The 13,054-nt window shown below is 41.3% G+C and overlaps 1 pseudogene; it reads right to left on the bottom strand.

Annotated features, from left to right (window-relative positions):
* Nucleotides 1-13,054, bottom strand: part of LOC129392707 (uncharacterized) — a 608,335-nt pseudogene that overhangs the window by 513,918 nt on the left and 81,363 nt on the right.

Below are 13,054 nucleotides of genomic sequence, written 5' to 3'. Positions count from 1 at the left end.
GACATATATACACTACCAAATGTAAAACAGATAGCTAGTGGGAAGCAGCCGCATAGCACAGAGAGATCAGCTCAGTGCTTTGTGACCACCTAGAGGGGTGGGATAGGGAGGGTGGGAGGGAGGGAGAAGCAAGAGGGAAAAGATATGGGGATATATGTATAACTGATTCACTTTGTTATAAAGCAGAAACTAACACACCATTGTAAAGCAATTACACTCCAATAAAGGTGTTTAAAAAAATGTCATCAGATGGAAAAAAAAAAAGAATTTCAAGATGTCAAGAGCAGAGCATTAAACCAAGCTTTGCGCCCCTTTAAGTGCCAGACCCCATGCCACTGTACAGATTGCATGTTCATGATGCTGGCTCTGGGCTCAAGTAAAAAACCTATGAGATATCTCAATTTTTCTCCCCACCCCACATCCAGCCTATCAGCAAGTGCCGTCAGCCCCAACTCTAAATATAGCTGAATCCACCACTCTTCACCAGCTCCATCATGACCACCTCATTCTAGCCACCATGATCTCTCTTCTGGACTATATTGCAGCAACCTCCTAAGTGGGCACCCTGTTTCTCTCTCACCCATCAACAGCTGAGTCTTCGAATAGCAACCAGTGCAACTGCTCAACATTAATCAGACCATGTCGTTCCCTACTCCAAACTCTCCAATGGCTTCCCATCCAGCTCAAAGCAAAAATCTCAACTCCTTACCATGATCTAAGAAGCCCTGCATGGTCTGGTCCTTGCTATCCTCTCCAACCTCATTTCCCCCCTCCCCACTCCTCTTTCACTCACTCTGCTCCAGCTACATTGGCCTCCTTGTTGCACCTCTAACACACCAAAGCTTGTTCTTGCCTCAAGGTCTTTGAACTTGCTGTTCCCTTCACCTGGAACACTCTTTCCCCAGATATTCATGTATATTTTGTTTATTTGGCTCCCTTGTATCATACAGGTCTCTGCTCAACTGTCATCTTTTCTGAGAAGATTTCCCCAAAACCTTTTCTAAAATAGCCATATACCTCCCTCACTCTCTTCCCACTCACCCAGCTTTACTCTTCTCCTGAACACTTGTCACTATCTGGAATTATATAGTTTGTTTGTTTTGCTCGTTTGCCATTTTGTCTCCCACACTAGAGTACGAATTTGATCTGTCTATGTATTCATCACTGTGTCTCCAGCACCACGGACAGTGCTTAGTATATGGCAAACATTCTGTGTGAATTGATTAAATTAATCACGTACTACTTTAAACTATTAGCTGCTGTTCCATGTCTATATGCTTGATTTATATCAACTTTAGTGGAAGTTTCCTAGGGGCAAGGGCCAGTTCACATTTCTAAAACCTTTAGGTCACTGACCTCAATTCTACCCATCAACTAGATGCTTCATGAATGTGTTCATTAACTATTACCAAAAATTTCTCCTAGTTCAGGAATGACAGATGTCAGCACTCCTAATTATGTGCCCAAGGCAGGCATCACTAATAGATTATAGAATTCTTTCCCACTAAACCAGGACATAGTCTCAGAATCCTTCTCAAAACAACCTTCCTTGAAGAAAGGTTGTTCCAAGGTTTCTTCCAAGAAACCTTGACTAATAATAAAAGTTTATGCTTAAAGCAATATTTTTAGCACCTCTATACAAACTTAACAATATGAAGAAAAGATATGAAAATCATTACTCTGGCCCAATTGCCTCCCTCCATCCCAGTTTTTAATACATAATATTCTTAATAGACTGAGGACAGTACATTAATGCAGCCACACAATGTACTCTGCATTTATGGGCAAACAAAGAACAGCCCTAGATGTGGAAAATTGCCTTTTGTCATAATTAACCTACAGTAAGTTAGACTTTTGCTGAAGAAATTCACTTAAAACAAAATACCAGGAAAAAAAAAAAAAGGATGGGTTGTAAAGCTCAGATTCCTTATTCTAAGGTAATTCAAATCTAGTCCCATGTTGGTTTTACTGGCACTGCTCACTGGGAAAACAGACCACTTAATCTTTCTCCACTTATTTCTAAACAACTTGGAATTTAAATCTGGCACCACTCTAACGTCTGATGAGATTCCCAGGGTCACCTGAAATTTGAGGTGTGGCTCACCTTCAGCCTCCTATCATCCTGCAGCTACCTTGGGTACTGTGGCTCCTTCTCAGTCCCCAGGCAAGGAAAGCTTTCCCACTTGGCTCCCAAAGCATCCTTGTCTGAGCTTCAGGGCCCCATACTGGTAGGTTCACAATCACCCCGACCCATTTACTCTGTCCATTTTTCTCTGAGGACTCACTATCAAGGCTAGCTCTAGCCTTTGGAGAAATCTAAATTCTTCACCAAAAACTAACTTGAGACTGGTCTCTTAATGATCATTGACTTGTTAAGACCAGTTTGGTTGAAAGTGACAGAAATCCACCTGAACTGGTTTAAATTCACATTTTATTATAACAGTACAGTTATAACATACTAAATATTACAGTAACAGTAACGTCTCATGCAACCCAATGGCAGGAGGGGCAGACAGACTCCGTGGGAAGCTGTCACAAAATTACTCTCCCCATCTCTCTGGAATCAAATGATCTTAAGTTTCTGCTTCTCTCTCCAGGACTCCTTCATTTTCTTTCTCCAAATCAGTTGTCTCTGCCTCTCCTTGACAAGAAATACCCAACTCGCAGCTCTCAAGTTCACACAGAGAAACAATGGTCGAACTTCACAAGCTCTCTATTTCCCAATTATAAATTCCCAGGAGAGAGAATCTGATTGGTCCAGCTTTGGTCATGTGCCCAACTCTTGTCCAATCAGCTTTGGCCAAGAGTCTGCATAGGAAAAAAGCATGACTACCAAGGCATAACATGAGTTTCTGTTCTCATAGAAGAGGAGCTGTTACCTGTGAAGACTTTTCAAAAAGGATTAGTAACAACCGCAGTGGCCAGCACGATCATCCCAAAAAGACTCTCTGCCTTGTGTCACGCTCTATCCTTAAAACAAAGCTATAAATTATTTATATTCTAAAAATGCAACCCCCTTCCTGCCTTCCCAGAGTTTCTATCTTCAGTAGGCAGGCCACTTCTGGTTCTCAACTATGTGGTCAGGCACAGAGCTCATGAGCCCGAAGAAAAATTCATCTCCTCCAGAATAATATTATCAACTTATCCATCGACTTACATAACCTAGAGGTAAGACGATCATGATTTCCAAACCAGACACTCAACAATGTTTATTAGGCAGATATTTATTGAGTACCTAACTCTATGCCAGATATTGTCCTAGGAACTAGGCTACAACAAAACTGACAGAAATATTAGGTTACGAAGTATAATAAGGGGCTATTTTTAATTTCTGCATTTACTTATGCAAAAAAAAAAGCCTTTAAAGGGTCTATAAACTAATCCATACACTTAGCAAATCACCTTGTCTGTATACAGAATGAACTGGTTAAATCTGACACGTGCACTCACCAATGCCCAGGTGGCATCCCCCAGGAAAGGAGAGTGGTCTCTGGGAAAACTCACCATTACACATTTACAAAATAAAAAATATACATCTTAAACACATCCCAACGGGTCATCATTCCTAAGTGGTAAAAGGAGAGTTTCTCACAGACCCAGTGACAGCCCCACCAGGCTAAGCCCAGTTAGGGGAAGTTCTTTCATCACCTGAGCCATCTGCACTGTCTAAACCCCAGACCGTCAAGGCAGCTGTTCACAGGTCAGCCATCTCCTTGGCTCTGCAGAGCACTCCTCTGCTCCCCACCCACTTGGAGAGCAAACAGCAAGAGTCTGGCTGCCTTTCTGCAGCTGGGCTTGGAAAGCAATTAATTTGGCGCCTCTTAAATCTCCCTGTGCTCCAGCAAGGAAGGTACTTATGGTTGTAGGACGCAGCCAGTGAGAGAAGAGAAGCCATCTCATACGTCCCCAGTGGAAGGAGGAATCTATAAATCCATTAGCTCTGGCATCTGAGAAGATAAAGCAGTCTTTTAAAAAGCCATGAGCACACTTAAAGTCCACCTGAGAGCCATGAGTGAAGGCAAGGCTGGCCCAGGAGCCAGTGCCTGTAGGAAAGAGGCCAGCTTGTCCAAGCCTTGTCAGCTTCTGGAGATGGCTGTACCCCACAGGCGGGTGATGCTCCTCTCTCAGCTTCATGATGAGCCATCGCTACCCATCTCCAAGGGCAGCCAAGCACACCTGCCTCACAGAGGAAGATGAAGAGAGAGGCTGCCTGACAAGGGGCCAGGAGGGAAGTTCAAGTGTGCACAGAGGTGGCAAGGCATACTTACTGCCCCCTGCCCCTACCCGAGAAGCTGCAGGACCAGGGGTCAAGCTCTCCACAGTGCTGACCGCTGACAACCCACAAGTGCCAAGACCAACTCTGAGCCTGGAGAAGGGATGGCACCTCCATGCATGACCTCATCCAACCCTCAGAACAAGCCCATAAGGGAAGTCTGGTATCATCTCTAGTTCACAATTGAAAAAACTAGGGACTCAGAGCGACGCTAGCTTGCCCAATGTCACACAGATAATAAGGAACGAACTCCAAGGCCTGTCTGAATTGAGAACCTGTGCCCTGAGTCACTATCTCGCAAGTGAGGGAAATGCCGAGGAAGAAACCCCACCTCCAGCCTCCCTAGTCCTTGCCTATTTCTAGGGTCTCAGTGCTGCTCTCTCTATCGGAGAGTGATAGGACAGGCATTCGTCCTTGGTTCTTCAAGCCCCCCAAGATAAATTTCCAGCATCTTAAAGGAAAGATGAGCCCTGACCCAAGAGAACGCAGCAATAAGGAGTTCACACATTAGGGCCACACCTCCTTGGGTTAATTCCTCGCTGTGGTGCCTTGGGAAAGTCATTTAACCTCTGTGAGCCTGTTTTCTCACCTGTAGATTGGGGTTAATGGTAACCTATATAACCCAGTCTTGCTGGGAGGATTATATGAAACAAGAAATGCCAAGAACTTGGCAGAGTGCCTGGCTTAAAGGAAGAGTCCATAGATGACAGATATTATCATCATTACCATGAACAACACCCCAAAGTTTCAACAGTCTGAGGACACCCTACGATAAGATCCATTCACTCATTCATGAAATAAATATTTACTGAACACTGGCTAAGTGCCAGGCAGTATTGCTGGGTCCTCTGGACATAGCAGTGAGTAAGAAGATTCAGGCCCTGCCCTCACCAAGCTTACCATCTAGTAGGGGAGACCAAAAAAAATAGCATTTTTCCATTTTGTCTCCCAATCTGGTCATTTATGTGCAATGGAGAAAATGAAGGTGACAGCAAAGCCACTGCCCCCAAGGTGCCAAACAATGGAGAAAACCAGCGCCACCTTCACTCTCTTCAATCTAAACCCCTGGAAGACCTAGGAGCCGCCATAGTTTCACCTCTGTCCCACACCAGCAAGCCATCCAATAAATAGTTTACCCAACAAATAAATCAAAAGGCTAATATCTGTGATATACTGTGAATTCCCTTGAACCTGTAAGAAAAAAGGGAATTTTTAAAATTGCTAATGAGGTAAACTGGAAATTTAGGGGGAAGAAAACAACCAAAGAGGTAAGAAATTTATAAAACCTGGTCTCAGCAAGTTTGTGAGGAAAGAGACACCCCAAACACTGTTGGTGAGAACAGAAATTGAAACAATTTTTGGAAGGCAATTTGACAGAGCTTATGAAAGCTGAAACTGTGCAAACCCTTTGATCTAGCAAAATAAGTCACTTGGCATCTATCCTACAAGAACATTAAAAACAAGTCAACAAAACTACTCCTTCAATGATCTTCATTAGAGCCCCATTTATAACAGCAAAAACAAAATAAAAAACAGGCTAATATTCACTAACAGAGAACTGGTAAAATAAAGTTTAATATGTTTATTCATACAACACAACGCTATACTGCTGTTTTCAAAAATGCATTAAGTCCGTTGAGAAAGAAGACTACGATATATCGCTAGGTGGAAAAAGCAAACAGTAGAACAATATGGATGATACTAGCCTGCTTTTGTGATCATGTGTTATTTTGACACAGAAAAAAGTCTAGAAGGACCATATCGAATTGTTAGAAATGGTTACTTCTGGACTTCCCTGGTGGCGCAGTGTTTAAGAATCCGCCTGCCGATGCAGGGGACAAGGGTTCGATCCCTGGTCCAGGAAGATCCCACATGCCGTGGAGCAACTAAGCCCGTGCGCCACAACTACTGAGCCCGCGCTCTAGAGCCCACGCTCTAGAGCCCGCGAGCCACAACTACTGAGCCCACATGCTGCAACTACTGAAGCCCGCATGCCTAGAGCCCGTGCTCCGCAACAAGAGAAGCCACCGCAATGAAAAGCCCATGCACCGCAGCAAAGAGTAGCCCCTGCTCGCCACAACTAGAGAAAGCCCACACGCAGCAACGAAGACCCAACGCAGCCAAAGTAAATTAATTAATTTAAAAAAAAAAAAGAAATGGTTACTTCTGACAAGTGGAATTTGGTGGAGAATAGGGAGAACTTTTAGTTCTTACCTTCTAGATTGCTGAATTTCCCCCCCCCACCAAAATTTACAAATTAATATGCAGCACTCATAATTTGAAAAACAATTTTTAGTAAGTTTAGTAAATTTACTGAAAATCATTGAGTTGTACACTTATAATGGGTTAATTTTATAGTATATAAATCGTGCCTCGATAAAGTTGTTTAAAAGAAAAAGAAATCACATATGTGTTCGACATTCAATATTTATTCAGCAACTATTATGTGTTAGACACTCTTCAAGAGTTTGGGGGAAGAATAATAAATAAGATAGACCCAATCCTGGCCCTCAGGAAGCTAGTGTTGTCATGGGAAACATTTCACTATATTAAAATTATCTTCTACTAGAGTATTTTATTCTATTTGCAGTCTCAGATACATAAGATATATATTGGGAAATAAATACATATTTCGTAAGCATATGACCATGCTTGGCATACTAGGACATAAGATGACACAAAGGATAATAATCATATCTTACTCCTGAAAAGCACTTCTCAGTTTCCAAAGGTTCCCTGACAACTCAGCAAGAATCCAATAAGGCATCACCCCTGCTTGCAACCTAGGGAGACAAATGCATCAAAGGTCATGCAACTGAAACGAGAATAAAATCACGTTCCAATTAGAAGTCACCAGCACTTCATAATGAAATGCCAAGTGTGTGGCCCAGAGAGTCAGCTCACCCCAGGAAACCTCAGGGGAGTGGACTCAGGGGCTGAGAGGGGTCTGTCCCAGAGGCAGCAAAAAGGAATGTCTGTCCTGGGCCAAAACACATGAAGGGCCTCACATTCAGACTTTCGAGATTATCTCCAAGCTCAATTATAGGGAAGCACCAAGATCCACAGACAGTATTGAGAGAAAAATGATTTCACCATCCAACCTTAACTTGTGTCCCATTGCCAGACCACACTCTGAAAGGATTTGTTCTTATGAAGCACATAATTACACTGTAAGGTGAACGACTGGATTACATTAATTATTTGCATGTGTGTGTACACGTGTGAGTGTGCCAGAAGTTTAATTTAAAATATACCACTGTGTTTTTAATCCCATTTTGGAATTATTTCTTCTCCCTCCTTCCTTCCTCCCTCCCTTCCTGCCTTCCTCCCTTCCTTTCTGCCTTCCTCCCTTCCTCCCTCCCTTCCTTCCTTCCTCCTTCCCTTCCTCCTTCCCTTCCTCCTTCCCTTCCTCCCTCCCTTCCTCCCTTCCCTCCTCCCTCCCTTCCTTCCTCCCTTCCTTCCTTCCTCCTTTCCTCCCTCCCTTCCTCCCTCCCTTCCTTCCTCCCTTCCCTCTTCCTTTCCTTCTTCATTCCTTTCTTCCCTCCTTCCTTCCTTCATTTCTCCCTTCCTTCCTCCCTTCTTTCCTCCCTTCCCTCCTCCCTTCCCTCCTCCCTCCTTTCCTTCCTCCTTCCCTTCCTCCCTCCCTCCCTTCCTCCCTCCCTTCCTTCCTCCCTTCCTCGCTTCCTTCCTCACATCCTTCCTCTTCTGCTCCTGTTTCATTTTCTTTAATTTACTACAATCCTCCAAAACTGAACATGGCCCAGACACTGCTTGACCCCCATGAGAAGCTCTAGATCCGAGTTGGTCCCCAGAGAGGGGAGAAGGACATACACTTAGGGACTTGGCTTCCTCCCTGAGAGGATCTAGGGCCCCTGGAGGCATTTTGCATCTGCAGGACTTCTAACCAAAACCAGAGGAGGCACAGAAGGGGCAGACCCAGTGAGCAGCATCTCTTTCATTGTCTGTGTAGTCAGGGAATCAGTGAACTTGTCCTGTAAACTGTCACACAGGAAATACTTTAGGCTTTGGACCAGATGGTATGTGTGTCAGTCACTTAACTCTACATTGGACTTGAAAGAAGCCATACACGATATGCAGATGAATGGGTGGCATGGCTGTGTTCTAGTAGAACTTTATTTACAAAAATAGGCCTCAGATCAGATTTGGCTCACATACCATAGTTTGCCAACCCTTGTATTTAATGATCAGTTTAACCTTTCTAATGTGGTTTACTGAAAGAAAACCTGTCTCTACCTGACCTCTTAGAAACAGGGAGTAATGGTGCTGGTATATTTACACCCACCTGTGGGTCAAGCCATATCTATATAGAGGGTGATAACAAAAGGCAGGTAACACATATAGAAATGAGACTCTGGGGAATTCCCTGGTGGTCCAGTGGTTAAGACTCCATACTTTCATTGCTGAGGGCCCGGGTTCAACCCCTGGATGGGAAACTAAGACCCCACAAGCTGCACAGTGTGGCAAAATAAAAGAAAAGAAAATAGAAATAAGACTCTGGATGACCTCAGTGGTAAAGTAAAGGCATCTTATATTAGTTCGATTAAATAGTTAGTTTAATTCTCCCCTCCTCCTGATATTCTTACTTGCTATATATTTCATTGCATCTAAGATACCATCGGTTTTAAAATGCAGTATTATTTTAGGAACCACCAAGAGAGAAAAAGCACTGACATTTAAACTATGACATGTCACCCTGATTTGAGATACATATAAATCAAAATGAAGGGGGGTGGCAGTATGTCTTAGAAGCACTGAAATATGGCACATTTTCCCTTGAACACAAATTTAGTGATCTAGGATTACAACTCCTTTTTTAAACAGCTTTACTGAAATATAATTCACACACCGAACAATTCACACCTTAAAGTGTACAATTCAATGGCTTTTAGTATAGACATAAATATATGCAACCATAACCACAGTTAATTTTGGGATGTTTTCATTACCCCAAAAAGAAACCCCACACCCCTTAGCCATCACCCTCCAATCCGCCCATACTCCTAGCCCTAAGCAACCACTAATCTTCTTTCTCTCCATCAACTGATGAATGAATAAATACATGTGGTATATCAAGATGATGGAATATTATTCAACAATGAAAAGAAATAAAATCCTGATACATGCTACAACATGGATGAACCCTGAACACATGATGCTGAGTGCAAGAAGCCAGTCACAAAAGGCCACATAGTATATGATTCTATCTATATAAAATGTCCAGAACGCATCTCCTTTTTATGGACTTGATCCCAAGTAGATTCTGCAGTGAGTAACAGTTATAGAGCCATAAGATCATATATTCCAGTTACTGGATGTTCAATGATCAGATCAACCTACAGACAGAGAAGAGAAGATAAATGCTACAATAAACCTCATAAATGAAAGTAACAGAAGGCATACTGAAGGGTGCAAGAGAGGTGGAAGGAAATGAGAAATACTAATTTCCTTGCCTTGCCTAGTACAGAGTCAAGAAACACTGCCCAGTGTTAATAAAGAAACACAGTGTGTTATTTCAAGCTATGAAATTAATCATTAGAAGAGAGAGAGATAAAAATGGGGGTGGGAGGAGGGGTATAGGACAGGGCATGAGCTAAGTATATACCTTTCATTCATTTATTCTTTTTTTTTAAACATCTTTATTGCAGAATAGTTGCTTTACAATATTGTGTTATTTTCTGTTGTATAACAAAGTGAATCAGCTATACATATACATATACATATATCTCCATATCTCCTCCCTCTTGAGTGTCCCTCCCACCCTCCCTATCCCACCCCTCTAGATGGTCACAAAGCACAGAGCTAACCACCCTGTGCTATGCGGCTGCTTCCCACTAGCTATCTATTTCACATTTGGTAGTGTATATATGTCAATTCCTCTCTATCACTGTCCCAGCTTACCCTTCCCCTCCCTGTGCCATCAAGTCCATTCTCTACATCTGCATCTTTATTCCTGTCCTGCCCCTAAGTTCTACAGAACCTTTTTTTTTATGATTCCATATATATGTGTTAGCATACAGTATTTCTTTTTCTCTTTCTGACTGACTTACTCTGTATGACAGACTCTAGGTCCATCCACCTCACTACAAATAATTCAATTTCCTTTCTTTTGATGGCTGAGTAATATTCCCTTGTATATACATGCCAAATTTTCTTTATCTATTCATCTGTCAATGGACATTTAGGTTGCTTCCATGTCCTGGTTATTGTAAATAGTGCTGCAAAAACATTGTGCACATGACTCTTTTTGAATTATGGTTTTCTAAAGGTATATGCCCAGTAGTGGGATTGCTGGGTTGTATGGTAGTTCTATTTTTAGTTTTTTAAGGAACCTCCATACTGTTCTCCATAGTGGCTGTATCAATTTACATTCCCACCAACAATGCAAGAGGGTTCTCTTTTCTCCACACCCTCTCCAGCATTTATTGTTTGTAGATGTTTTGATGATCCCATTCTGAGGGTTGTCTTTTTGTCTTGTTTATGGTTTCCTTTGCTGTGCAAAAGCTTTTAAGCTTCATTAGGCCCCATTTGTTTATTTCTGTTTTTATTTCCATTACTCTAGGAGGTGGGTCAAAAAGGATCTTTCTGGATTTATGTCAAAGAGTGTTCTGGCTATGTTTTACTCTAAGAGTTTGATAGTGTCTGACCTTCCATTTACGTCTTTAATCCATTTTGAGTTTATCTTTGTGTATGGTGTTAGGGGGTGTTTTAATTTCGTCCTTTTACATGTAGCTGTCTACTCTTCCCAGTACCACTTATTGAAGAGGCTGTCTTTTCTCTATTGTATATTCTGGCATCTTTTATCAAAGATAAGGTGACCATATATGCGTGGGTTTATCTCTGGGCATTCTATCCTGTTCCATTGATCTATATTTCTGTTTTTGTGCCAGTACCAACTGTCTTGATTACTGTAGCTTTGTAGTATAGTCTGAAGTCAGGGAGCCTGATTCCTCCAGCTCTGTATTTCTTACTCAATGTTGCTTTGGCTGTTTGGGGTCTTTTTTGTTTTCATACAAACTGTGAAATTTTTTGTCTAGTTCTGTGAAAAATGCCATTGGTAGTTTGATAGGGATTGCATTGAATCTGTAGATTGCTTTGGGTAGTATAGTCATTTTCACAATGTTGATTCTTCCAATCCAAGAACATGGTATATCTCTCAATCTGTTTGTATCATCTCTAATTTCTTTCATTAGTGTCTTATAGTTTTCTGCATACAGGTATTTTGTCTCCATAGGTAGGTTTATTCCTAAGTATTTTATTCTTTTTGCTGCAATGGTAAATGGAAGTGTTTCCTTACTTTCTATTTCAGATTTTTCATTATTAGTGTATAGGAATGCAAGAGATTTGTGTGCATTAATTTTCTATCCTGCTACTTTACCAAATTCCTTGATCAGCTCTAGCAGTTTTCTGGTAGCATCTTTAGGATTCTCTATGTATAGTGTCATGTCATCTGCAAACAGTGACAGTTTTACTTCTTCTCTTCCTATTTGGATTCCTTTTATTTCTTTTTCTTCTCTGACTGCTGTGGCTAAAACTTCCGAAACTGTGTTGAATAATAGTGGAGAGAGTGGGCAACCTTGTCTTGCTCCTGATCTTAGAGGAAATGGTTTCAGTTTTTCACCACTGAGAACAATGTTGGCTGTGGGTTTGTCATATATGGCCTCCCTCTGCTATATTTTGGAAGAGCTTGAGAAGGATAGGTGTTAGCTCCTTTTAAATGTTGGTAGAATTCGCCTGTGAATCCACCTGGTCCTGGATTTTTGTTTGTTGGAAGATTTTTAATCATAGTTTCAATTTCAGTGCTTGTGATTCATCTGTTTATATTCTCTATTTCTTCCTGGTACAGTCTCAGAAGGATGTGCTTTTCTAAGAATTTGTTCATATCTTCCAGGTTGTCCATTTTATTGGCATATAGTTGCTTGTAGTAATCTATCATGATCCTTGGTATTTCTGCAGTGTCAGTTGTTACTTCTCCTTTTTCATTTCTAATTCTGTTGATTTGAGCCTTTTCCTTTCTTTTCTTGATGAGTCTGGCTAATGGTTTATCAATTTTGTTTATCTTCTCAAAGAACTAGCTGTTAGTTTTACTGATCTTTGCTAGTGTTTCCTTCATTTGTTTTTCACTTATTTCTGATCTGATTTTAAGATTTCTTTCCTTCTGCTAACTTTGGGGGTTTTTTGTTCTTCTTTCTCTAACTGCTTTAGGTGTAAGGTTAGGTTGTTTATTTGAGATGTTTCTTGTTTCTTGAGGTAGGATTGTATTGCTATAAACTTCCCTCTTGGAACTGCTTTAGCTGCATCCCATAGGTTTGGGTCATCGTGTTTTCATTGTCATTTGTTTCTAGGTATTTTTTAATTTCCTCTTTGATTTCTTCAGCGGTCTCTTGGTTATTTAGTAGTGTACTGTTTAGTCTCCATGTGTTTGTATTTTTTAGTTGTTTCCTATATTGATATCTAGTCTCAGAGCATTGTGGTCAGAATAGATACTTGATATAATTCAATTTTCTTAAATTTACCAAGGCTTTATTTGTGACCCAAGATGTGATCTGTCTTGGAGAATGTTCCATAAGCACTTGAAAAGAAAGTGTATTCTGTTGTTTTTGGATAGAATGTCCTAAAAATATCAATTAAGTCCATCTCATTTAATGTGTCATTTAAAGCTTGTGTTCCCTTATTTATTTTCATTTTGCATGATCTGTCCATTGGTGAAAGTGGGGTGTTAAAGTCCCCTACTATGATTGTGTTACTGTCGATTTCCCCTTT

This window comes from Physeter macrocephalus, chromosome 14 (assembly GCF_002837175.3).
Source record: "Physeter macrocephalus isolate SW-GA chromosome 14, ASM283717v5, whole genome shotgun sequence".
Lineage (NCBI taxonomy): Eukaryota > Metazoa > Chordata > Mammalia > Artiodactyla > Physeteridae > Physeter > Physeter macrocephalus.
Note: the sequence above shows the minus strand (reverse complement) of the source record. Positions and strands in the feature narration are given on the sequence as shown.